The sequence below is a fragment of the Hemitrygon akajei genome, chromosome 4 (assembly GCF_048418815.1).
Source record: "Hemitrygon akajei chromosome 4, sHemAka1.3, whole genome shotgun sequence".
NCBI classification, from domain to species: Eukaryota; Metazoa; Chordata; class Chondrichthyes; order Myliobatiformes; family Dasyatidae; genus Hemitrygon; species Hemitrygon akajei.
Genome location: NC_133127.1, coordinates 129,396,397 through 129,419,676, shown reverse-complemented (window position 1 = coordinate 129,419,676; position 23,280 = coordinate 129,396,397). Strand labels below are relative to the sequence as shown.

The window sequence follows — 23,280 nt, the reverse complement described above, 5'->3', positions numbered from 1 at the left end:
ACCTTGATATTTCCACCAATTTACATTGGTAATAGAATATATTCCCTTCTCTCATAATATTGAAGGAAGGTAATTTGTTAACAAGGGAGAAATAACTGCAAGATTAGTACTCTTAAGAATAAAAATTCATTAATTTCAGAATCAGCTTTAATATCACTGTTGTATATCATGAAATTTGTTGTTTTCTGGCAGCAGTACATTGCAGTAGATAATAAAAACTGTAAGTTACAATAAGTAGTATACATAAAAAAGAGAGGGAAAAATACTGAAGTATTACTCATGGGTTCATTGTCCATTCAGAACTCTGATGGTGGAGGGAATGAAGCTGTTCCTGAAATGTTGAGTGTGTGTCTTCAGGCTCCTGTACCTCCTTTTTGATGGTAGCAGTGAGAAGAGGGCATGTTCTGGGTGACAGGGGTTCTTAATGTTGGATGCCACCATTTGATGGTGTCCTCAATGCTGGGGAGGCTAGTGCCCATGATTGAGCTGGCTGAGTTTAAAACTTTCTGCAGTTTTTTCCGATCCAGTGCAATAGCCCCTCCACACCAGATATAGATATAACCAGTTAATGCTCTCCATGATACATTTGTAGAATTTTGTGCGAATGTCTTTAGTGACATACCAGTTTTCCTCCAACTCCGAGTGAAGTATAGCTGGTGGCGTGCCTTCTTTGTTATTGCATCAACATGTTAGGTCCGGAGTAGATCATCGGACATGCTGACACCCAGGAAAGTGAAACTGATCACCTTTTCCCCTTCCTGAAATCCACAATCAATTCATTGCGTCTTACTGATGTTGAGTGCAATGTTGTTGCTACACCACCCTTCAACCAGCTGATCTATCTCACTTCTCATCACCATCTCAAGTTCTGCCACAATGGTTGTGTCATTGGCAAATTTATAGATGGCATTTGCACTGTGCTTAGCCACGCCGTTGTAGGTGTAGAGGGAATAGAGACGTGGGCTAAGCACAGATCCTTGAGATTGCACTAGTGTTGACTGTTAGCAAGGAGGAGATGTTGGTTGCTATTCACATAGACTGTGGTCTCCCAGTGAGGAAGTCGGGATCAAGATGCAGTGGGAGGTACCTTGCTTAGGCAGATTTTCTGAGCTCCTTAATGTATAACCCAAAGATGAATGCTGTACACTATTATAATAGCTTTTCCAGTGACCCACAGGATGTAAAAGGGATTGAGGGAACTGGGACCCGGTGAGATGCTGGGAGCGTGGGAACAGGGTCCCAGTGAGACGCTGAGAGTGAGGGAACTGGGACCCGGTGAGACGCTGGGAGCGTGGGAACAGGGTCCCAGTGAGACGGAGAGTGAGGGAACTGGGACCCGGTGAGACGCTGGGAGCGTGGGAGCGTGGGAACAGGGTCCCAGTGAGACGCTGAGAGTGAGGGAACTGGGACCCGGTGAGACGCTGGGAGCGTGGGAACAGGGTCCCAGTGAGACGCTGAGAGTGAGGGAACTGGGACCCGGTCAGACGAAAGGGGGCGTTCCAAACGTCAACTAATGAGCTAGAAGCCGAACCTTAAGGATTTATGAATCGTGGGATAGTGAATTATCAAAGTTTTACCATATTGTACTTTTCTCTTCTAAAAAATGAAAATGCAATCTAACTTTGACAGAAGAAATGTTACGTTAGTTGCAGCAAGTGGAATGTGTGCCCAGAACTTGAAAATACTCAATAATAAAAGATATTCTTAAGAGTTGATTTAGCATCTTCTGTGTGGTTCCATTCTGTAGTTAATGTGATACTTAACATTATTGTTACAATAATATTGATGCATTAGCACATATGAACCTGGAACATACACTTTATCTTGATATCCTTGGGTTGGATTTAAATACAGCATTCTCACTGATGCAATCCAGTCTCCACACTAAGTTTCTATTATTTTTATTGGAATGGAAACTATTGCTACTACTTTGCCAGATTTTCTCCTGGGACTGAACTGTGCTGTGCAATTTTCTGAACAAACTAAACCCTCTCAGTAATTTTTGAGGAGAATATTTGAAATCTGAATATGATTATTCTCATTGTTGATAGTTGAAAACAATAAATTGAAATTAATTCACTTTAGCTCCTATCATCTTGTGTGAAGTTGTCTGCACTTCTACCTTGATACTTAAAAAAAAAAGTTTGTTTATTTTGGAATGGGCGTTAAGAATATTATATGGGTTCTGTCTTTAAAAGCAATACTTTGCTGAAATATTTAATATTTTCCTTGTCTATTAAAATGGATAAAAATAGAGCAAACGTTATTTTGATTAGAAGAGCATTAATATGAACTACTTCCTTAGCATTACAAAAAGTCCAAGCCCTAAGTCTTAGGCTGCTACTTAACAATCAATGTATAACCGTATACTACTTCTTGCAAATTCTGACTTTCTCTTCCAGATAGTAATTCCACGGTTGCTGTTACTTTAAGCAAAATAAAGTGTAGATGACATGGTGAAAATACAGCTATGGGTTTAGTCAACAGAAACCCCAGAGAATACTTAAAAAAAACCCAATGTTGAATATCAATTTTCTGTTTTTGTAGTGTATTAGATGGCCAGCAAAGTTATTAACAGTTAGTCATATGTTCAGATTCATTTGTGTATCACATGGACATCAAAACATAAAGTGAAATTTGCCTTTTGCATTCACAGCTAATGCAACTCAAGGATGTGCTGAGGACAGTCCACAAGTGTCGTTATATATTCCCGTGCCAACATAGCATGCCTACGATATTCGGCAGTACAGCACAACAACAACATCACGGCAATGGGAACAAAATGAGCTCCTTTTCCTCTCTCCGATCTTCCCTCTCTCATAGACAGTCGTCCCGGACAGGCAGCCTCCAGTAGACTTACAAGCATCGGGCCCCTGACATCCCCAGTGGACTTGTAGACACACAGACCCAGGGTTTCAGCCATCGGCCCTCAACTTCCAGACTCACCGACTATGGTCTTTGACCTTCGATATTGACCCAAGCTTCATCAATGATGGTACCCCAAACACCAAGTCTCAAATTTCATACTCTCCGATGAATGGACCGTAAATTCCAGGCCATGAACTCTGGACTCCCCAAATGGGTGGTTTGGGGCGGGGGGGGGGGTGGTGTCAAATGCCCTCATGGCCCCTGCCTGCATGGACGTTCGATTCCGGGACCTGCTGACCCGGATGGACTATTTTCTGTTCCACACCTGCATTGCCATTCAATTCACTGTTTGAACTTCCCATAATTTTACCTGTCCCTAAATCTCACTCTCTGAGATTTATGCCTGCTCTCTTCCCACAGATCCCACATACAAGAAATGTGAGCTCCACTGCAGAGTGGGCAATGGCAAGCAATGAGAGGCACTGTTCGTTCACAGGCTGCAATAAATTTTCATCCAGCATCTTATTTTAATGAGTTTAGGATAATGTTTTCATTGACAAATGGAAATATTCAATATTATGTCCACAGCTGAAATCGTGTTACAATAGCAATCACTGTTTAACTAAAGTGCTTCCCTCCACAGTCCAATTTTCAGATCCGCCAGCAGAAAATACTGAGAGACCTTTCTGCTGTCAGTCACAGAAGAGGCCAATTCAACAGCCTCTTCTCTGTGGCCAAAGTACAATAGACTGAAACTTCGTTATATGATCTCCAGGAGAAAAGTATGGAGCAGCATGGCCTTTTTGACTTCATAAACTTCACAGCTTCACTCGCCTCAGCCATTTCCAATCTGGATGTCTTATACGGTTTGGGGATACTGGGGAATCTACTGCAGTTGTACAAGGCCTTGGTGAGACTGCACCTAGAGTATTGTGTGCAGTTTTGGTCCCCTAATCTGAGGAAAGACATTCTTGCCATAGAGGGAGTACAGAGAAGGTTCACCAGATTGATTCCTGGGATGGCAGGACTTTCATATGAAGAAAGACTGGATCGACTAGGCTTATACTCTCTGGAATTTAGAAGATTGAGGGGGGATCTTATTGAAACGTATAAAATTCTAAAGGGATTGGACAGGCTAGATGCAGGAAGATTGTTTCCGATGTTGGGGAAGTCCAGAACGAGGGGTCACAGTTTAAGGATAAAGGGGAAGCCTTTTAGGACCGAGATGAGGAAAAACTTCTTCACACAGAGAGTGGTGAATCTGTGGAATTCTCTGCCACAGGAAACAGTTGAGGCCGGTTCATTGGCTATATTTAAGAGGAAGTTAGATATGGCCCTTGTGGCTAAAGGGATCAGGGGGTATGGAGAGAAAGCAGGTACAGGGTTCTGAGTTGGATGATCAGCCATGATCATACTGAATGGCGGTGCAGGCTCGAAGGGCCGAATGACCTACTCCTGCACCTATTTTCTATGTTTCTATCCTCTGATTCTACATCTACTGCTTGATGGCGTGCAAGCCATGGTCTTGATCAATGGTTCAGAACAAACCCAGTCTTGGTGCATACTGGTATGGAAGCCATGTCATTGCTTCAAAGCTTTTCCCAAAGTTCAAGGTACATTTATTTTCAAAGTATATATACTGAAAAGAACCTTGAGATTTGTCTTCTTGCCACAAAAAAGAGAAACACAATAAACCTATTTACAAAAAACCCACGCAACAACCATCAAACACCCAATGTGCGCAAAAGAGCAAATTGAGTACACAATAAAAAGTAAACAGATAACAAAAAACAGTAACTACAGAGTCCCCATAAAGTGAGTCCTTGAAGTAATCAGAGTCATTTCAGCGCTGAGGGAAGTGAAGCTGATCCCGTAGCACGGTGGCTGCAGGCCACAGCCACGGAACCAGTCAGGGCTGAGGGATGTGAAGCTGATCCCGGAGCACGGTGGCTGCAGGCCACAGCCATGGAACCAGTCAGGGCTGAGGGAAGTGAAGCTGATCCGGGAGCACGGTGGCTGCAGGCCACAGCCATGGAACCAGTCAGGGCTGAGGGAAGTGAAGCTGATCTGGGAGCACGGTGGCTGCAGGCCACAGCGACGGAACCAGTCAGGGCTGAGGGAAGTGAAGCTGATCCGGGAGCACGGTGGCTGCAGGCCACAGCCATGGAACCAGTCAGGGCTGAGGGATGTGAAGCTGATCCCGGAGCACGGTGGCTGCAGGCCACAGCCATGGAACCAGTCAGGGCTGAGGGAAGTGAAGCTGATCCGGGAGCACGGTGGCTGCAGGCCACAGCCATGGAACCAGTCAGGGCTGAGACGAGTGAAGCTGATCTGGGAGCACGGTGGCTGCAGGCCACAGCCACGGAACCAGTCAGGGCTGAGGGAAGTGAAGCTGATCCGGGAGCACGGTGGCTGCAGGCCACAGCCATGGAACCAGTCAGGGCTGAGGGAAGTGAAGCTGATCCAGGAGCACGGTGGCTGCAGGCCACAGCCACGGAACCAGTCAGGGCTGAGGGAAGTGAAGCTGATCCGGGAGCACGGTGGCTGCAGGCCACAGCCATGGAACCAGTCAGGGCTGAGGGAAGTGAAGCTGATCTGGGAGCACGGTGGCTGCAGGCCACAGCGACGGAACCAGTCAGGGCTGAGGGAAGTGAAGCTGATCCGGGAGCACGGTGGCTGCAGGCCACAGCCATGGAACCAGTCAGGGCTGAGGGAAGTGAAGCTGATCCGGGAGCACGGTGGCTGCAGGCCACAGCCATGGAACCAGTCAGGGCTGAGGGAAGTGAAGCTGATCTGGGAGCACGGTGGCTGCAGGCCACAGCCACGGAACCAGTCAGGGCTGAGACGAGTGAAGCTGATCCGGGAGCACGGTAGGCCACAGCCACGGAACCAGTCAGGGCTGAGGGAAGTGAAGCTGATCCGGGAGCACGGTGGCTGCAGGCCACAGCCATGGAGCCAGTCAGGGCTGAGGGAAGTGAAGCTGATCCAGGAGCACGGTGGCTGCAGGCCACAGCCACGGAACCAGTCAGGGCTGAGGGAAGTGAAGCTGATCCGGGAGCACGGTGGCTGCAGGCCACAGCCACGGAACCAGTCAGGGCTGAGGGAAGTGAAGCTGATCTGGGAGCACGGTGGCTGCAGGCCACAGCGACGGAACCAGTCAGGGCTGAGGGATGTGAAGCTGATCCGGGAGCACGGTGGCTGCAGGCCACAGCCATGGAACCAGTCAGGGCTGAGGGAAGTGAAGCTGATCTGGGAGCACGGTGGCTGCAGGCCACAGCCACGGAACCAGTCAGGGCTGAGGGAAGTGAAGCTGATCTGGGAGCACGGTGGCTGCAGGCCACAGCCACGGAACCAGTCAGGGCTGAGGGAAGTGAAGCTGATCTGGGAGCACGGTGGCTGCAGGCCACAGCCACGGAACCAGTCAGGGCTGAGGGAAGTGAAGCTGATCTGGGAGCACGGTGGCTGCAGGCCACAGCCACGGAACCAGTCAGGGCTGAGGGAAGTGAAGCTGATCTGGGAGCACGGTGGCTGCAGGCCACAGCCACGGAACCAGTCAGGGCTGAGGGAAGTGAAGCTGGTCCGGGAGCACTGTGGCTGCAGGCCACAGCCATGGAACCAGTCAGGGCTGAGGGATGTGAAGCTGATCCGGGAGCACGGTGGCTGCAGGCCACAGCCACGGAACTAGTCAGGGCTGAGGGAAGTGAAGCTGATCCCGTAGCACGGTGGCTGCAGGCCACAGCCACGGAACCAGTCAGGGCTGAGACGAGTGAAGCTGATCCGGGAGCACGGTGGCTGCAGGCCACAGCCACGGAACCAGTCAGGGCTGAGGGAAGTGAAGCTGATCCCGTAGCACGGTGGCTGCAGGCCACAGCCACGGAACCAGTCAGGGCTGAGGGAAGTGAAGCTGATCATGGAGCACGGTGGCTGCAGGCCACAGCGACGGAACCAGTCAGGGCTGAGGGAAGTGAAGCTGATCCCGGAGCACGGTGGCTGCAGGCCACAGCCATGGAACCAGTCAGAGCTGAGGGAAGTGAAACTGATCCGGGAGCACGGTGGCTGCAGGCCACAGCCATGGAACCAGTCAGAGCTGAGGGAAGTGAAGCTGATCCCGGAGCACGGTGGCTGCAGGCCACAGCCACGGAACCAGTCAGGGCTGAGGGAAGTGAAGCTGGTCCGGGAGCACGGTGGCTGCAGGCCACAGCCACGGAACCAGTCAGGGCTGAGGGAAGTGAAGCTGATCCCGGAGCACGGTGGCTGCAGGCCACAGCCACGGAACCTGTCAGGGCTGAGGGAAGTGAAGCTGATCCGGGAGCACGGTGGCTGCAGGCCACAGCCATGGAACCAGTCAGGGCTGAGGGATGTGAAGCTGATCCGGGAGCACGGTGGCTGCAGGGCAACAACTGTTCCCAAACTTGGCGGTGTGGGACCCAAGACTCCTGCCCCTCCCACCTGGCGGTAGTAGTGAGAAGAGAGGGCAGGCAACACTGAACACCTGCTTGGTTTCTGCCATTATCCTTGACGATTTAATATGCGTGGAGTAATGGAGCTGACCATGGGTTCATCTTCTGCTATCAGGTCTCGAAGCAGCATCTTTCCCCAATGATGGCTGCCCTGGCATACCTGCACTGTCCAGAGACTAGTCTGGTGAATCCTCCAGGAGATCGCAAAGCACTAGGGCATTTCATTGGAGCCTTCTGAAGGGGAAATTGCAAGCTGCAGACTGTAGACTGCAGTGATTTGTGTTTAGAAGAAGAAATATAGTTACTAGAGTAGTTTTGTGAGTATTCTGCAAAATGTCACCATTGGTTGCTGGTGCCATCTTGTTTTTCCATCTTTCCAATCTTCCTCTCTATCAGAATGAGGTTTATTATCACCAACTTATTTGATGTGAAGTTTGTTGATTTGCAGCAGCAGTTCATGCAAAGACATAAAAATCTCTATGAATTACAAGCAAAATAAAGAAAGGAATAATGATATAGTGTTCATGGGTTCAGAAATCTGATGGCAGAGGGGTAGAAGCTGTTCCTAAAATGTTGAGTGTGTCTTGAGGCTCCTGTAGCTCTGTCACGATGGTTATAACCAAGAAAAGAGCGTGTCTTGGATGGTGCGAGATGTGTGCCACTTTCTTGAGCACCGCCTCTTGAAGATGTCCTCAGTGGTGGGGAGGGTTGTGCTGCTGTTACACCACTCAACCAGTGGAACTACCACACTCCTGTACACCATCTCACCTCTATAATACTGAACCTCACTTCCAACGCTGATCTGCGTAGCATATGAAGAACCTGTTCAACCTTCTTGAATTTTGCTCCTGAGCCAAGGTTGTACCATCCTTGTCTTCAAGTTGAAGTATGCAGATGACACTTGCAAACATTCACACATTCGGAAGCTGAGCTCCTGCTCACCAATTGACTGAAGCTTATCAATGCAATGGGATTTCTGAACATCTGCAAAGGTTCTCTACCCATCTCTCCTCGCACAACATCATGCCCAGACACTCCGATCCTTCAAATTCTTTGGCAGGATAGTCAAATAAATCTCAGTGACCTCTCCCAAGCAAGCACCACAAGCATTGGCACTGGCCTTAAATTTTACAGATGCCTGATATCACACTACTGAAATAGACACTGTGCCAACAGCTCTGACCCTGTGAGAGATTATTCATAAAAGAAAGATGATTCAAGGAAGCTTTCAAAGACTCACTGACTCATAGTCAGTCCTGGTGTATGGCCATTCAAAATGGAGAAGAAGCATCTGGAATATGATGAGAACTTTGAACCACTCTGGAGACAAATGCAGAAGTGCAGTGAAAGTGATGGAAAATGCTCATCACTTCCCAAAAAAAAAACACCCAGCACCAGCTTTGTCAGGTACCTCCCATTGTCCTCAAAAGCTACCTTATAATACACATCAGTAGTATGGCAGTACAGTTTGTCATCCTTGACACGGAAAGATTTCTGAAACAGGGTAGGATTTACTTAGTTCAGTTGAGCTGGTTTATGGCTCAGTGTTGGCACTCTTGTCTTTGAGCTATAAGTTTGATTTAATTTCAGTGGCTTTTGCACATAACCTCAGCTGACAGTTGAGTGCGTTGCAGGGAAAAGTGTTGAATTGTCTGGTGAGAGATTTCAGATTCCGAAATCACTTTGACCTGGATGCAGTAGAATTTACGGGAGAAGGTGATCCATGTGACCAAAGAAACATTCGTCTCTTTACAAGTACCAAATGCAAATTACCTTTTCATTTTTTGTTTGAAAGGGCTTGCAGTGAGATTGTAAAAAAAGCTAATAAAAAGCCAACTTTTCATTTTCTCCTTGAGGATATTAACAACATAGGATTACTCATACCATGCTATAAACAAATACATTGCATTTTAATCTTCCCCCATTATAAAGATATTTTCCAACATGTGGCAGAAGTCTGAAGGTTAACTGTGCTTAGTTACTCAAATATGGCCAGTTAGGGAAATATTATTAAGTTTCATCAGTTTGGTTTTCCAACAGGACCTTTCTCTTTCAGTTCTTTCCTACCACTTCCCTCAACTTGCCTCACCCATCCCTTTTCTGTCCAGCCAGCATCTTTATGCAGCTCTGCCTTGTGAAGTCAGACTCCAGTTTTTAATTAACTGACATTCCCATAGCTTGATTATGGCTAACTCAGCAATGGCTTCTGCTGAGTTCAAAGGAATACTTAACTCAGCAGTGTTAAGCATGACCTGTAAGGTCAGAATGACTTCCATTGATAGTTCAGGTGCCCTTTACATTACAGACAATAAGACACACATTGTAAAAGCAGCTTTGGCAAACTCAGCTTGTTTTCCTTGGGTTTTACAGCCAATATTTTACTTCAAGTGTAATCACTATTGCAATAGAGCCATGGAGTTATACAGCATGGAAGCAAGCACTTCGGTCCAGCTGGAAGGTCAGAAGTTGAGGAGAAATCCGACAGAGGTTCATAACATAATGAGAGGCATAAGTAGTTTAGATATTTATCCCGGGGTGGAATGTAAAATATAGCAGTACAAATCAGGAGCTGAAAGGGGGAAAGTTGAAAGGAAATGTGCAGATTAAGATTTTTTGCACAGTGGGTGGTACCTCGAACCAGCTGCTAGGGATGGTAGTGAAAGCAAATAAAATAGTGGCATTTAAGAGGCATTTAGACAAGCACTTGAACATGTAGAAAATGGTGGGTTATGGATTATGAGCAAGGAGACAGGTTTAATTTAATATGGTATACTGGTTGGGGCTGAATGGTCCATTTCCTGTGCTATGTTCTATGCCCCTCATAAATTACAAGGGGGCTCCATTTGTTCTTGTATTTACCCCATTACCTGTACAAAGCAGCCTCTTATCTCTCCAGTTCTCTATGTCCAATATGATGCCTCCTCCCTCCCCAACCTTCTGATTCATTCAGTCACCACAGTTAATGTCTTCCCACAGCCCAAGTGCAGAAGTAAACATCTTCCATTTCCTCTGTTCATTCTGTTTTCAATCTCTATACTATATTCACGGCAAATGATACTATATTCTCTACATAGGGGTTTTGAGTTCTGACTGGATTTACACCTTGAAAACAGTTGTGATCGCAAAGTGTGTTGGTCAAATACTCATCACTCTCAGTAGGGTCTTGTACTGTTCCATTGGCTCCCACAAAAGCTTTAGTAGCAACACCTCACCAATTGATTAGACACTTGCTGTCCCATAATAAATGGTTATTTTTTTTCAGTCAGTGGCAATTGTTTTTTTTAATATCTCATCCATACCACCTTTTGCCTTATGCCCCATTCTATGCCACTTTTTGTTGAGATTGAAAGCCTGGCTGAGTGGTGCCACAGCAACAACCTCTTTCTCGCAAATTTCTACAGATGTACGAGGAGAGCATTCTAACTGGCTGCATCCCCGTCTGGTATTGGGGTGGGGGGGGGGCGGGGGGCTGTTGCAGAGAGTAGTAAGCTTGCTCAACTCCATCTGGGCACTAGCCTCCGTAGTATCCAGGACATCTTCAAGGAGCGTTGCCTCAAAAAGCTGGCCATGGCCATGCCATGTTCATATTGCTGCCAGCAGGGAGGAGATACAGAAACCTGAAGAAACACTCAATGATTCAAGAACAGCTTTGACCTTTGCCATCGGATTTCTGAATGGGCATTGAACCCATGAACACCAAGTCACTACTTTTAATTTCTGTTTTTGCACCACTTATTCCACAAAGACAATAAATTTCACAAAATATGCCTGTGATATTAAACCTGATTCTGACTTTGATTCTTACTCAATGTCAGCAAGGCCAAGGAGATAATTATTGACTTCAGGAGGAGGAAACGAGATCCTTGATTCAGTCCTTATCAGAGGATCAGAGGTGGACTGAGTCAATAACTTTAAATTCCTTCACGTTATCATGTATCATTTAAATCCTACAAAAAGTAGCGGATACTGCCCAGTCCACCACTGGTAAAGCCCTCCCCACTATTGAACATATCTACACGAAGTGTTTTTACAGGAAAGCAGTGTCCATTATCAGGAACCCCCACCATCCAGGTCATGCTCTCTTCTCACTGCTGCCATCAGGACCAAAGTACAGGAGTTACAGGACTCATACCACTAGGCTCAGGAACAGATATTACCCCTCAACCATCAGGCTCTTGAACTAAAGGGGGTAACTTCACTCAACTTCAAATGCCCATCATTGAAATGTTCCCACAAACTGTGGACTCATTTTCAAGGACTCTTCATCTCATGTTCTCGTTGTTTATGGATTATTTATTTATTATTGTTATTCCTTTCTTTTTTGTATCGCACGGTTTGCTGTCTTTTGCACACTGGTTGAATGCCCCATCTGGTGTGGTCTTTCAGTAATTCTTTGGTTATTATTCTACTTTGGAATAATTGAGTATGCCTGCAAGAAAATGAATCTCAGGGTGTATATGGTGACATGTATGGAGTTTGATAATTAATTTACTTTGAACTTTAATGAAGACTTCATCTTCCCTGACTTGTGCCCATTTAAAAAGTTATCATCATCTCATTTTTTCCCCTTTCTCATTAATATTTGTAATATCTGTTTTCATTTCCATTTCTGATGGAAGTTCAACCTGTCACGTTAACTCTTTTCCTCTTCCCACCCAGTGTGAAGAGCAAATATTTGAAAGCCTCTGTGGAGAAAATAGAAGAAGAGAAAGACTTGTTCACTTATTAGGCTAACTCGTACTAAAAGAGATTTCAAAAATGGAGCTAGATAAAATCAGTTGTTTTAAATTGTTTTCACTTGGTTTGTCTTTGCTCAGAGAAACTAATGCTGATTGTTTTCCTGAAATCACAAGGTCACTTTGTCTCTGAAATATTAATATATTTGAATGATTAATGCAGTGATTAGCTAGTTATGTGGAAAAATACTATCTGAATTACCCGCCACGGTTGAGTACTCAGCATAGAGTCAAATATTTATTTGGTTTGCATTTCTCTCCGGAGAATTAAGTTTTCACAAACTGGGTCGATATTCCCAAACAGAATTAAGGGAATGCCGTCCTTTAAGTGTAATGGTCAGCTGAGGTCCATCAGCACCCTCCTACCCATAAAAGATCCTGCAATGCTATTTTGAACAAAACCAGGTGAGTTCGACAACATTTGTTGGTATTATTGTCATATGTACGGAAATGCAGCGAACAGCTTGTCTTGCCTACAGTTAATATGGGTCAAATTATTAAACTGCATTGAGCCAAAATAAGGTAAAACAATAGCAATGCGGAATAAAGTGTAAAAGCTACTGAAAACATTGCAGGGCAGGTAAACAATAAAGTGCAAGATCAGTCTACACAAGGTAGACTGTGAGGCCAAGAGTCCATTCTATCATACTAGCATCTGAGAACAGTGGGATAGAAGCTGTCCTTGAGCCTGGTGCGAGATGCTTTCAGGATTTCACTTCTGAGGAGACAGAGTGTCTGGGTGAGTGAGGTCTTTGATTATGCTCTCTGCTGTACTGAGACAGTAAGAAGTATAGACAGAGTTGATAGATGGGAGATTGGTCCCTGTAATGCGCTGAGCTGTGCCTACAGCTCTCTGCAGTTTGTTGCGGTCCCGTGCAGAGCAATTGCCTTTCCAAGCCTTTACACATCTAGACAGAAACGCATCATGGTGCATTGCTACAAAATTGGTTGGAGTCGATGGAGACAGATCAGTTTTTTTTAGCCTTCTGAGGAAGTAGAGGCAATGGTAAGCTTTCTTGGTTGCTGCATCTATTTAGTTGGACCAGGACAGGCTATAATATGCTCAAATATAGGAACTTGAAACTTTAAACCCTCTCAACTTCAACAGCATTGAGAATAGGCCCACTACGGTGGCATCATCTGCAGACTTGTAGATGTAATCAGGTCAGAATCTGTTCACACAGTTGTGAATGAGCAGGGAGTGGAGGAGGGGGCTGCATAACAGGTCGTGCATGCATAACAGAGGCTGTAGATTCAGGTAGCTGCAGACTGTCAGGATGGGTGGTACCTTTATGTTCAAATGGTGTATAGCATGTGTTAAGTTCAATGTGGAGGGGTGAGCTGCTGTTGTCATGCTGTATGACCTCATTTTGTAACCTGTTGTAGCATGTGAGCCCAGCCACAGCTGACCGGTGAACTGAGACTTGATCTTGGACAGGTACTGTCTCTGAGCATCGTTGATAGCTTTGCGGAGATCATATCCTGATTTCATATAAAGGTCAGGGTCACCTGATTTGAATGCCACTGACCTAGGTTACAGAGGAGATCTCCTCGTTCATTCATGTGTCATTACTGATTAACTGCACTCTGAAAAATTCCAATTGTTCCTCAATCACACATTATTTACATGTGTACAAAGAGAACACATGGCCCCTGTCACTAAATTGTAAGTTTGGACAGTGAAATGCCATTTTTATTCAGAATAGTCTAGCGGTTATGGATATTGACCATTTGATAAACTGTTTATGTTCAAATTTTTTATTTGCATGATCAGTCTCCATCCACAAGGCAGGTGTTAAAGTCAACAGAAAGTGCAAGCTAACAACTTATTATCCTTTGAAGTTAGTAAGGTAATGTCTCCTAGTTGATGTGTGCCTTGCACCCTTCCATTACATCCTTTTCTCTTCTCTGTGTGCTAAATGGCTCCAGTCCCATGTTGTGCGAAGTTCTTTCTTCAAAGACGTCCCTTGCCTGGGTTGACTGCACACTGTCTGTAAACTATCTTTGCCTGGACGTTATCTTAACCCTTGCTTTGCTGCAACTTCCACACATGGCTCTCAGTTTGGAAACACCTAGACTGTCCTCTTTGGTATGCTGTCCTCAACACACTTGTTGGTAAAGTCTGTGATGGTAGTGACATACTCATCTGAGCAGGGAACATGGACCGTCTGCTGATTCAAAGCAGTCACGTAGAATCTCAAACAGGAGAAAATCTGCAGATGCTGGAAATCCGAGCAACACACAAAATGCTGGAGGAACTCAGCAGGCCAGGTGGCATCTGTGGAAAAGAACACAGCCGACGTTTCAGGCCAGGCGGTATCTGTGGACAAGAACACAGCCGACGTTTCAGGCCAGGCGGCATCTGTGGAAAAGAACACAGCCGACGTTTCAGGCCAGGCGGCATCTGTGGACAAGAACACAGCCGACGTTTCAGGCCAGGCGGCATCTGTGGACAAGAACACAGCCGACGTTTCAGGCCAGGCGGCATCTGTGGAACAGAACACAGCCGACGTTTCAGGCCAGGCGGTATCTGTGGAAAAGAACACAGCCGACGTTTCAGGCCAGCCCCCTTCAGCAGGATCTCATCTGTTTCCTCGGACCAGTACTGTATGATTTTCTGCTCGAGATTCTCACGTTTCACCTTTTGTTTATATGCAGAGAGTTAAAACACAGCCTGGCGGTCTGATCTACTCAATTGTGGATGTGTGATGTCTCAGGAGGCTTCTTTAAGGGTTGTATAGCAATGGCTGAAGCCGTTTGTGCCCTGGTATTGGTAGTATTGTGTAACCCTCTTGAAATTGGCGTGGTTGAAGCCACTGGCACTGATGAAAAGGCTCTCTGGGTATCCCACCTTGAGGCTGTTGACCACAGAGTACAGTTTATTGAGTGCAGGCTGAGGAGGGATGTAGCCTGTTGTGAGGATAGCTGAAGTGAAATTCCGTGAAGTGAATTCCCATGGCAGGTGGTATGGTGACACTCGACCATTTGATAGTCCAAGTTGAGTCAGCGTGAAATGAGCTCCCATGGCAGGTTGTCTGGTGACACTTGAGCATTAGATGTTCTAAGTTGAGTGAGCAGAAGCTCACCAGAACTGTCACATCAGAACCACCACAAGGAGTTGATGAAAAGGCAGACCTTCATAGTATTGAATGGCACTATCAGGTGATGCAGGTGTAAGCCACCTTTCAATGAGACATGGCACACAACTGTCCTTCAGTTCCCTTTGTCCTTAGTTCATCAACTTTGTTCCCAATGGCCTGGGCATTATCTAATAGTATGCTGGGAGCGGGGTATTGTACTCTTGGTGTTTGAACCTCATTTGCACCCCAGACCTCTTGCCAAGCTTCTGAGCTAACTCCTGGCTCAGACCTTTCCTTCATGGGTCATGTTGGGCCTTGAGCTTTGCATGAAGTCAGGCCTTGGGTCTTGGTCTCTGCTACCTCAGTGAGATGGTTCTTCAGCCAAGTCAGCCCCTGAAGAACATCTTTGAAATATAGTGGATAAATGCGTGAATATTATATCATTGATTTTGAAATAATGGATACACAGTGCTTTTATGCTGCTTATGCTACAGTAATAACTTTATTTCAAAAATGATTTGTTGCCTGTAAAGTGTTTTGGGATGTCCTGGAAGGGATGCGAAAGGCCTTGTGTGAATTCAACTCAAACAACTGCTGGAGTTGTTAAACTGAAGGCAGAGTATTTAATGATCAATCTCCTTTCAGTGAGTGTATTAGCCACCTGCTTCTCTTCTTTCATCCAGTAAAACCAGAAGTGTCCATTTTCATCTTATTCACATCCTCTAACATAGTCCCATCCTATCCTATTTTGTAAATTAAGCATTATGACAGTGAAAAGATTGTTGAAACTGATATCCAAACATTTGCTGCTCTATTTGAAACCAGCTGTTGAGTAGGTCAGGAGCTGTACAGTAAGTTTATTGCAGTTTCTGTAGTGCCTGTTCAGCTGGATTTCAAACTGGGTTTGTGCTGCCTCCAGCATTTGCTCGGTGCTGCTCTCCAGCGTTTGCTCGGTGCTGCCTCCAGCGTTTGCTCGGTGCTGCCCTCCAGCACTTGCTCGGTGCTGCCCTCCAGCACTTGCTCAGTGCTGTGCTCCAGTGTTCATTTGTTGGAAGAACAAGCTGGACCAGGACAACTCAGGGACTTGGGCTGTATAATTTTTTTTCTCTTTCACTTTGTTTTTCTGAAATTGTACCTTTTAAGAGAGTACTAGACCAGGTATATGGAGGAATTTAAGGTGGAGGGTTATGGGAGCAGGGTTTAAGGGTCGGCACAACATTGTGGGCCGAATGGTCTGTACTGTGCTGTATTGTTCTATGTTCTATGTTATGCTATGTACAGTGTGTGCTGTGTGCTGTTGGTAATTGTGTTTTTTGCACTTTGTCTCGGAGTAATGCTGTTTCATCTGGCTATATTCGTGTATGATAATTAAAACTTGAAACTTGATTTGTTTGTAAATAAAAATGCACGTTTGCTTTTGTCTTATGTAAATGATGTTTTTCAGCCTTTTAGTGCATAAAAGAGTGTGATAGGCACCACATGCATTAGGGAAACATTTGAAGGTTACCTGTTCATTGTGGAATTAATAGCACAGAGGGTGCCATTGGAATTCGTTTGCATGAGGTGACTAGAAAGAGTTATCCAGTTACTTCTACTCTTTGGCCTTTTCAAATAAGATTGAAAACATTTTTTCCTTTCAATGTGTTTAGTTCCTATTAAACCACTTTAATCACCCTTTGTGAGGTATACCACCTCACAACATATTGCGTAAGGATAGGGAGAGAAATTCGTCATCTCCTCATAAAATCTGTTTGTTATTTATCTTAAAATACTTGTTCCTGTCTCTCATGCTAGTGTCAATACTCATTCCTAATATACTTTTTATAAAGCCTAAATCATCTTGAACTCCACAATAACATTCTACCCTTAACTTTTTCTCTTCACAGCAGAGAGTAGTCCTAGTAGGTTCTACCTCTCCATGTAAATGTTCATCTCTCTCCATCTGAGTATAAATGTAAGGAAGTCATGTTACAGACAAATATAATTTTTGGCTAGATCACACTTGGAGTATTGTGTACTGTTCTGATTGAAAGGATATGAAGGATATTACAGGGAAGGATGTGAATAACTTGGAAACGAAACAGAAGATGTTTCCCCAGGATGCTGTCTGAGAGGGTATGAGCTATCAGGAGAGGTAGGGATAAAACTTGGGGTTGTTTTCTCTGGAGCTTTGGAGGCCAAGGTTGAGGATGGAGGTTTACCTCAGAGTAGTTTATAGATTTGAGATACTTAGATAGAATAGATGCCAGACTTTATTTTTCCCTCATGGTAGACTCGTAAAATTCTCGGGGACATGCATTTAGAGTGGAGGGAGCAAGTTTAAGGGGGATGGAGAGGCAGGTCTTTTACACATAGTTTGCTAGGTTGCCAGGGGCAAGCTGTATAAAGCAGAAACAATAGAGGTACCTAAGACGACTTTAGATATACACATGAATTAGCAGGGAATGGAGGGATATGGATCATGTGCAGTCAGAGGTTAATTTGGCATTAAGGATGGTGATAATGGAGTAAACCTTGGAAACCCATGAAACTGGTTTTTGTTTTCAAATGGTGTATTAGTGGAGGATGTTTGTAGGAAAATAATGGGGGGGGGGGGAGATTCATTAAGGTTGGCATAGCCAGGGAGTGTAGTGGGGACAAGCTCTGACTATCTGCTAAGTGCTCCCAATGGCGTGTCTCTCAAATAGCCTCTGGACAACCAAGTCTCACTCCTGGCCTTCACGTGGTGTCTTAGTTACTAAGCCCGATGGAACCATTTCTACCGACATGAGAAGGGGGCAAAGGTGGTACTGACGCCTTAAAACCAGTCACTCTGGGCAGATGGGGCTTGTCAGCTGTGGTCAGCAGCTCATCTAGGAGAAGGAAAACTTTGATTTTAACTTCTGCTGCCTTGCAGCTATATCCTCTCATGGGGAAGGCTTCAGGAGTAAAATCCAGAGCTGGAGTCCCGAAGCCGGTCCAATATTGAGTTCAATGCTGACTGACAGCTCTTGTGATGCCCTCTGGGTACCAAACAGTATTGGTTTCTGCAGTTCCTTTAGAGTCAGCTGTGGTGAAGAGGGGTAGCCTGCTACATGGGCAACAGCTTGCTCTGCATATCGTACTGCCCTGGCTTGAGTAGACATCCGCATTGCAGCATCTATGATCAACCCCGATCAATGAAAGTCCTATAAGCAAGAGGAGGGGATGGGAGCAGAGATAGTTTCTCAAGTGTGTGTGTTGGGGGAAAAACCTAGTTGGTTAATATTTTTCAAAATTGTTGCATAACATGCATAAATATCAATTAAGTAATTGTCAATGACCTTTGATTTAGTATCTTTTCATTTTTTGCATTGAAGCAGTGATTGTGCACATCTTAGTTAATTAGTAAAATTGCATACGATATTATCTATTGTCTTTCAGCTGGATCTTGGAACCTCCTTTTAACTCTTATTTCTCTATAAGTATTTATTTCCTATGGCTTGTATAAGGTTGCAGTCATTCTCAAAGTGGCCTTAATTTCATTTTGGGAGTCATGCCCTGTATCGATGCGAATCTTTCTATAAACCTGTCTCTTTAGTGTATGCAATATTCCTGCATCATAATTGATGGAAATCATACAGGCAGTCATTTTTGCAGTTCATGTGGCTTCCTGCTCTCAGGATTAATTTTCAAACAGGGCACATTGGATGAAAGCCATGATGGCTGCATCTGAGACTCTGAATTTCCTGCATTCGCAGCAGTGTGTTAGACTAATTTATTAGTAAGAGTCAGATTGGTATAGCTCTCTACTGTCATATCATTACTTCCTTGTGAAACTGAGCATGACCAGATAGTAAACAATATGGTTGCTAGGGGTATTCCTGCGGACTTGCATTGTATTGAGCAGTATTACAGCATTTTATAGCATAGGGTTGTGGGCTGATCAATGCTGTTTGTTATGCTTGACACCATCCTTTTCATATTCCTTCTTCACCAATGTACTCATCTACTCCTTTCCTTTGTGTGTTAATATCTAGTTTCCTATTAAAGGCTCTTCAGTCAATTAACTACTGCTGTAAGGTTGTGGGTCCATTTCCCCCTCTGGAGATTTCAGCACAAAATGCAGGTTGAGAATGCTGAGAAGAATTGCAAGAAATGCAGTCTTCAACACGGCAACTACCATATGAGGCAGAATTGTAAAACCATGTATCTAACTGCTGTGTCATGTCATACGCATGATTTTCCAGGCGCAAAGCACAACAATATTGCTGAGAGATGCACAGAAAAATTGGAGCAGGAATAAACTATTCGGCCTTTGGAGTCTGCTCAGTTAATCTTGTATCTCTGGCACTCCCTCATAATCTCTATGTTTAGAAATCTATCTACCTCCTCTATTCAGATTGTTGAGGTGATAACTCACTCAAGGAGTGATGGGTGATTACTCACCCAGGGAATGGTAGTCCCTCCTCTGAAGGTGAACATGCTTTCATTTATTTTTACCAGTGTCCTTGCTTCTGGCTTCCTTCTAGCTGCAGGTCACTGCAGATCGTGATGATAGAGGAACCAGAGCCAGCTGTTTCGGCCATGGCCCCACTTGAGGCCTGGCAACACTTCAACAGAAAATTAGCAGCCTTTCACTGGCCAAGTTGCAGCCTTTGGGAAAACTGTGTAGAAATACTTGGGAGAGGCATAAGGAAGTGCTAGAGTGAGATTATTAGTTAATGTTATATATGATATTTATTATAGTTGCGTGCCTTAGAAAACTATTATTGACTTTTATTCTGTTGTTGTGGTGAAATGATCACAGTGATGATCATCAAAAGGAGAACAAGTACGAGGAAGGGAGTGATGTTATCATGTGCAATTTTGTTTGTAGGCACTGAAGTTGTATTGGCTGGTCACTAAAGGCTCCTCTTCCTCCTCCTCTCAGGAAGCAGAAGCCGTCTTATTCTGAGATGTGGAGAATGTATGCATGAAATTGGAGTCCTACTCTGCCAAGTAGTGAAAGCTACTGTAGACAGCATAACCGTTCCTTGAGCTATGTAATCTACTGTATCAGTATAACAGCATACCATAGCATCCATTGTGTTCATATTGCTTGTTCATTTAAGTCAAGAGTTATACATCTGTCATCTAATATCCACCCATTAGTTTGGTTTGGTTACTCTATTGAGATAAGAGGTCAAATACAGAATGAGGATTTGTTACCTCCTTAATATGACTAACTGTTCATTAAGATGAACTCTGTATGATTGAATTCAGCTAGACGTTAAAGGAAAAATATTCCTTCATTGGTGTACATGCGATATGACGGGAGTACAGCCAGTGGAATCCAGCACCATTGATAAACTAATCTCCCAGATTTGCTGTCAGTGCAGCGCTTTGCCAATAGAGAATGAGCTTAAATTTGTTCTTTCTTTTTGGGGGGGGGGGGGGGAAGCATTTCTGGCTGCCCAGATGCAAAACTGTTAATGTAGTTGGTTTCCTGCTTAAGCTTGGAAAGTAGACAGAACCATTGATTTTTCCCTTGGCAACCCCCAGCCAACGGCAAAGTGGTTCTGGTCCTCCTCTCAAGGCCATTGTAGTAGTAATGTGTTTCAGTGAGGAATCCATGGTTTAGAAGCATCACCTGATTGCTGAATGGCATAGTGAGTGTAGGGGAGCTGCCTCTTGGTGAATGTTTCTCTTCGTAGTACTCTATTGCTTTACTAAGTTCTGCTCTGCTTGTTTCTCTTCACTTTCATTGCCATGTTGCGCACCTGGGGTGTGGTGACCAAAATACCCTTATAAATCAGTCAGCAACTAACCTACAACCAGCTGAGGAAGCCTTTAAATAGAATTGTCATAGATCCTTACTCCTCCTTTCCATGTGTGTTCCGTTAAGCGTTTAGTTGGGTCAGTGATGTTCATTTGGTAGAACTGTTGTCAACTAAGTGTGGTTGCTATTTGACAACTCTGCATCTTGCCACCATGTGAAAGGACATGCAATGAGATAAAAATGTGAATGCAGTAAAAATATAAAGCAAATTGGCATTCGAAATGCCAGCAAAACAGCCACGACTTTGTTTTTTTTGGGGCCAACAAGTCTCACTCAAATTGTATCAATAGCATTCTAGTGATTGGAAGAATGGTTATTCAAGAACTTCCTGTCACCCCTCTGCTATGTGAATACTGTTAGTTCTTCACATTGATCACCTGTCCCAATTAGCATCAATTAGGTCAGGAACAAAAATGGAAGAATGCCTGAGTCTTGGCAGATGGTAATTATTGCCGAGATATAAAATATGCAGTGCATATTTATTTTTGTGATAGGATGAGGTAGTTCTACTTTTAACCATCTGCTAATGTGTAATTAACTTGGGTGTTTAAAAAAATCTCCTCCATTACAAAAGAGGCTGGATGTCGGATAAAGAGTTTCATTGTATAGTCGTGCGCCTTGAGCTTGTGAAGCTAATATAAAATGCAAGCTTTTGCACTGTCTAAACTGAGTAACGAAGATGTGAGTCTTATGTTCCTTTTACTTATCTATAAATTCCTTGAGCCTTTCAACTTCTCTGGTATCTTTAAGATCCCTTTGACCAAGCTTTAGTTGCCCCTTATTAGTTCAGGTTTTTGGAGACAACAAGCAAGGGTGAATTGTGGTTGAAATTGCATTGCATGCTCCGTTCACTAACTTTTCACTTGCAATTGTCATTATCTGCTGCAAGTAAGGATAATGGAAATAACATTTTCATTCCTGGCATTAGGGCAGTTTCTGTTGTGCTTTGTTGATAGATCGATTAATGACTTGAACCATTACTGCCTGAAATATTTACTGCATCATCAGAATTTCTAAGTTATTTTTGTCTGTTGGATCATGATGAATTCAGTTTGTGTTTTTCACTCTAAGCAAAATTTGAAAGACCACATCTATGTATGTAATTGAATCTCTTGCTTGCAGATCAATGGATTGTTACAAGGTTTTTTTTTAAAAAGCAACCGTGTTGGATTTCACCTTAATTATAATCATTGTCAATAATTATAAATCCTGAGGTTTGGGCTTCACATTTGAGGACATCTTATTATAAATGCATAATTTACACGTTTATTTACATGTAATTCTGAGTGGAATCTGAACTGACATGTAAGTTTTAATGTTACAGGCAAAAGTGTTGGAAATTAGAACAAGTCAAGGTTGTTTTACAGTCTGACTCATTATCTCCTCTCACCTAAAATTTAGGGTTAAATTGCATATTTTGCAACTCCTAAAGATCTTGCTACTCAGAACTTATGAATGCAAGCATCCACATCCCTCACAATTTGATTGATATCAACTGCTTTTAGGACTGTTTAGGCCTGTAGGAATAGCCCTGCTAATGTAATTTGTCTAGTGTGTAAGCAAACACCTGCTAATTTTGCAGTGGATTTAAACTAAGTATCCAATAGGAATTCGGTGCATGGATTCTTGGACCTGAAAAGAAACAGATGATGATCTGGTTAAAGACACTGGCAGGCTTTAAGTGTCAAGTGGGAGGAAAAATCTGCAGCTGCTGGAAATCCAAAGCAATGCACGCAAAATGCCGCAGGAACTCAGCAGGCCAGGCAGCATCTGTGGAAAAGAGTAACAGTCAACGTTTTGGGCTGAGGCACTTCATCAGAATTTGTGTTTACTTTTTTCCATAGATGCTACCTGGCTTGCTGAGTTCCTCCAGCATTTTGTGGGTTTTAAGTATGTAAGTGTGTGGTGTTTCTTTATAGCCAATCTTTGCAAACTCTAGGAATTCTTGTATTTGACAATACTTAGTTTTTTTCCAGAGAGTCATATCTCCTTCTCACACAGCTGTGGAAGCAGAATTATCGGATATATTCTAAACAGATTAACTGGCATTTGAATTGTAAGGAGGTTAAGGAATTGGGAGCGAGAGGAGAGAGAGAGCAGGAATTGCTGCTGAGGCTGTGGATTGGATCAGCTAACAATTTTATTGCTGGAGCAGGTCCAAAAGGCAGGGTGGCCTACTCCTGTTCCTTATGTTATAGGTAGGTCATTGTTGCAAGACTCTAAATGACAAAGATGGTGAAGTTCAGAACTGGAAAAATTATATCAGTGTTAGTAACTTCAAAAGTCACTCGGCTGGAAGACTTGTCCATTGAGCATCTTGATTCTAACGGTAACAAACTACCTTTTTGTGTGGCTTT

At 44.2% G+C, this 23,280-nt stretch overlaps 1 protein-coding gene across 2 annotated transcripts in view; it reads left to right on the top strand.

Annotated features, from left to right (window-relative positions):
- Positions 1 to 23,280, top strand: part of arhgap42a (Rho GTPase activating protein 42a) — a 286,674-nt gene that overhangs the window by 154,214 nt on the left and 109,180 nt on the right. The window lies entirely within an intron of this gene.